The sequence below is a fragment of the Vigna unguiculata genome, chromosome 5 (genome assembly GCF_037176805.1).
Source record: "Vigna unguiculata cultivar grain cowpea cultivar isolate G323 ecotype 2 chromosome 5, ASM3717680v1, whole genome shotgun sequence".
In the NCBI taxonomy this organism is placed as follows: Eukaryota; Viridiplantae; Streptophyta; class Magnoliopsida; order Fabales; family Fabaceae; genus Vigna; species Vigna unguiculata.
Genome location: NC_140796.1, coordinates 38,797,028 through 38,801,701, shown reverse-complemented (window position 1 = coordinate 38,801,701; position 4,674 = coordinate 38,797,028). Strand labels below are relative to the sequence as shown.

The following is a 4,674-nucleotide window of genomic DNA, read 5'->3' as shown; positions in this document are numbered from 1 at the left end:
AAAAGGGGGTATATGGCCTCGGGTAACAACCGAGGCCAAAAGGGGGTACCTTTTGGCCTCGACCCAATATGCCTCGGTTCCAGACCCGAGGCAAAATGAGGAAAATAACCGGGGCAAAAAGCCCTTACTGCACTGGTGTTGGTTGCTCCAAGATCAAATTGACGTCTACAATAGTCATAAAATAAATTTTCATTATAATTTTAAAAACAATGCAGATTGTGTTTAATTCCAACAAGTGAAGACGAGTTTCTATTGTTGAAGTATCATGCACTCGGCCCACTTCATAAAAGTACTGCTTTCCACTTTGACTTAATTGAGATTTAAAAGGTAATTCTAAGTCAAGGGTTTGTTTTGGGAAATCTTTTGAACAATATGAAATGAATGGTGAAGGTGTAAAAACAGTTTTAGGGAGAACTAAGACAAAAGTATTAATGACAATTAAGGAAAAGTTGAAAGATGGGATTACTCCCTTGAAGTCTATGCAAGGAGTAGGATGTTGTATCTTTAATTCCCTAAGCATTATTTCTTTTCTTTCTTTTCTCTCAATCTCTTCCTTTTTTCTTTTAAACTCTACATCCTTTTTTTCTTCACATTCTTTTCTCTCTTTTTCCTCCTTCTATTTTCTCAATTGTTCCTCTTTTTCTCTCAGCCTTTCCATCTTTCGCTCTTCTTCTTCTATCAATTCTTGCTTAAATTTCTCTCTTTCTTTTTGCTCTCTTCTCTGAATTCTTATACTTTCTTTTTCTTCCAACTCCCTAATCTCTCTTAAGAGTATTGTGAGTTTCTCCTCCTTCCTTCTTGCTATCTCAATTTTCTTTTTCTCTATCTCATGATCTAAATCGAAGGAAGGTGGAATGAAAGTTTTTCTCATGCATGCTCTCAACTCACTCCTATTTTGAATGGGAGATTTTCTTCCTCTTTCCCCTCTAGACTGCCTATATTCCCACCACTCTCTTGCATGTCCTACAAAACTAGAAATGCACAAAGTAAGAATGTAGTATTTACTATGTCTAAGATGTAATGAGTCACTTGGACAAGCTTAGAAACCAGGCCTTTCCTAGCCAGATTCCATAGTATACTTTCACAAAAACTTCATAATGAAAATTTCAAAACAAAGTTTAAGTGTGTGAAAAACCTATGACCAAAGAAAGGTCATCTAAGTGTTGAAAATTTTTACACCTATATATAACAGAGACGTAAAACATAAATTCAACATGCATATCACAAGCACAAAACCTGGACATGGAAAACATAAAGAACAAGAAAACATAAAAAACAGGAAAACATAAACTAGAAGAATTTTTTTTTAGGTAAAGAATCAAGTGGCACTTGGAACCCCTTGGTCCTCACATTACACAATTAAAACTATAACAAACAACCAAGGAATGGAATTGCATTAATGCATTTTCCCATTCCAAAGCAAATGAAAGGAAAACTAAAAAGAAGATTACAAACAAAATGACGTGATATCCAAACAAAAACAAAATTTAGATCTCATTGTTGTATCAATGTATTTCTCTTTGTCCAACCACATTTAGATCTCTCCCTCTAGTGTTTCTTGCAATTGCAATCTCAGCTCGCGCATCAAAACTCCTCTCGGTAGCCACTCAATTATTTTTCTCACCATAGTTGCACCTTTAAGATAGGTATCACCTACAAGGTTGCCAAATCAGTGAGTGTCCAAAGTAAATTGAAACCAAAAAGATCTCAAATTACCACTTGAGAGTACAAAAATCATAAAACAAGAAAAGGTCAAATGGACAAACTCAATTGAATAAGTAAGAAGGACAAGCAAGAAAAAGGCAAAGCAACAAAGGATAGCACATAAAAGAGAACCTAATGAATGTGTCTAGAATAAGATCAATCAAAACTAAAATCAAGAAGACACAAAACAAGTTGAATCATACATGACAAAATGGTTGTAGCTGGAATAAAAATTAAAATAGTCAAAACTGAATGAAGCTCCCACACAAGCATATTTAGCAAGTGAATAAAGCATCAAGAATGTTTATTGGAGTTGTGAAATGCACTGTCATTTTTTTTTCTTTTTTTTTACTTAACAGGCCATCAAATTTTTCTTTTCCAAATTTTTTTTCTTTCTATTTGTATCTGATCACAAGGCCATACAAATCACTCATTTTTATTTTGAAATTATCTTGCTACAATTCATAACTCAAAGTTCAAGTTCAATTTCATTCAGTTAGCAAGAAGCATGGTCATGTTCAAAGAAAATGACTCAACTAAAAAAAAATTTAGAAGGCAAACAAAGAAACAGATCTTGGCAGTACCATACTCGAACAACAAAATAGTTTCACATAATCAAAACTGAATTGGTGATTCAAATAGATGACACAACTGCACTAAAAAAATTCAACAATGTAATAACACAGAAAGATGCATAAGATTTTGAAGCATTGATGCTGGCCAAATTAGTCATAAACTACAAGAATCAGTTCACAACAGAGTGGTTACTGCACAAAAGAACAATCAAGCTGCAAAACTCACAAATAAGCCCACAGTCAGTGCACACAGATGTCAACCAAACAAAGAAATTTGCCAACACAATCAAGGCAAGAATGAAGTTATAGATATATGATAAGATGCACAGTCTAGACTAATCACAGATCAATAAAATGTGATTAAGTAGACACACAAGTAAAGCAAATGCAGTTTCCAATATCAATAAAGATCACATGATTTTACTTCAAATAGTTGGATATGAATCTAGTTAGAGAACTCAGCAATCAAACACAATAGCCAAGGAAAACCTGAATGACGAATAAGACTATAGAAATGTATTGGTCCAAAATTGATCAACAATACACATCCTTGAACAAACATATCAAACTATTGAATCCAAAGAAAATGACATGGTCGAGCAAAAGCACCAAAAGTTAGTGTTCAATCACGAGATATGACTCAGTCAATGAAAACAAACTACTCAAGAACAAGGCGCTAACATACCCTATGCCTTCACATGACCAAACTTGCATTTCCACACATAGATTCTGATATGAATTTAGATTACACTATGATGGAATGCGCATGAAGTGCTTCAGTCAGCAACAATCCTTGGCCAATCATATACACCTCGATCATTAACATGAAGATACGAAACAATGGAGCACAAATGCATTTGGACAACAAATTGATTTCAAAAATAGAATAAAGCAAACAATAGTAATTTTAGCATAATTAAATAGGAAACAATGGTAATTATGAACTGTAAGAAAATTGCTAATGAGCTAGTAGTAATATGTGAACTCCACAAACATAGGAAACTAGACATAGTCAACACGAATGATTCAGACACATATATCAACACATAAAATTCTATGAAACTATGGACATATAAAAAGACTACACAAAACCTAAGAAAAAATGAGGATTTTACAATATTAAAGCTAGGTAAAAAAATGAAATAAACCTACTAACATGCATTGGAGAGGTAGAGTAGAAACTTAAGACAATGCATCAACAATATTGATTCAAGAAAAAATTAGAACAAGAAAGCGTAAATCAATTTCAACAATAAAAACACCATAGCACTGATTCAAACAAAGAAGTAAAGAAAAACTCCGAAAATCAGAAGAACATAAAGGAATCGAGAACAAGACTGAAACAAACATATGAAGAAAGACAAAACAAAGATAAGTGAAGAAACTTATCTCTGAAGACCTTCACGCTCCAAGCTCGAAACCTGAGCTCTGATTACCACATGATGAAGTCGCTTCGTCACGGGATTCACCGGAAGTACTCCCCAATCAGTGTTCTACTGATTAATCTTCACAAAATATCAGGGAAATGCAGCGGAAGACTCAAAAATTATGATTAGCGTTCGGATCTCTCTTGTTCGAATGGGGAACTCTCGTTTCTCACTAGTTTAGGCAACTCGGCGAGGTTAAAAACCTAATCTAGGGTTTTTGGTTGAGCTAAGATGAAAGGGGGAAAACAAACCACTCTCATTCATCCAAGCTAGGATTACAATCGATGGCTCGTCTTTTATAGTAAGAAGAACAAAATTGTGAAAGATTTGACGGGAGAAAGGAAGGGGAACACCATCTAACAACAAAACCTAATGGCAAAGATGCGAGTTAACCCTAAGTATTAGGGTTGGCACTCGTGATATCACAAATCCTAACAGTTGGCGTTATGAGAAGGAACGCGTGAAGGTGAGGGGAAAAAGAAAGCTTTCTTTTGTGGTAAACCCTAATGGTGCTAAAGGCTGGAATGCATGATTGGACAAAAGCCTAGTAGAGGTGATCACATGTGATGAAAGTGTTGGCTTCCTAGTTCGCAAATGGCCCTCAATCTCACACTTGGTTGGAGACTCTGTTGGACCCGTAATGCTTAGGGGGCTTCTCCCTGCACCCCAAATGAATTCTCATATACCCCCAAATGCTTATTTAATTCATGCTTTGTCCTTCATAGTAAAAAAATTAAAAAGTAATTTTTTTTGTCCCCTGTATTTAATACAGTAGCCCATGCACCCCCCAATTTTGAACTTGTCCCCTTTTGTGCATCACCAACTCCTTTTCTCTCTCACATCCCTCATTTTCATTTTCTCTCTTCTCTTTGTTAGATTAATTGGCATTGCAGTAGTCACACTAGTCGGAGCCTCCTTAATGATTTATATGTTTTATCTGTACAATGCATATTTAAATTTGTAAAATG

The 4,674-nt window shown here is 35.0% G+C and overlaps 1 long non-coding RNA gene across 1 annotated transcript; it reads right to left on the bottom strand.

Moving 5' to 3' along the window:
* Positions 1–1,286: 1,286 nt before the first annotated feature.
* LOC146886415 (uncharacterized) lies at positions 1,287–4,402 on the bottom strand. Its single transcript, XR_014994976.1, has 2 exons — positions 2,965–4,402; positions 1,287–1,653 (listed from the first exon to the last, which is right to left on the bottom strand). It is a non-coding gene; the product is annotated as an uncharacterized LOC146886415 (long non-coding RNA).
* Positions 4,403–4,674: the final 272 nt, after the last annotated feature.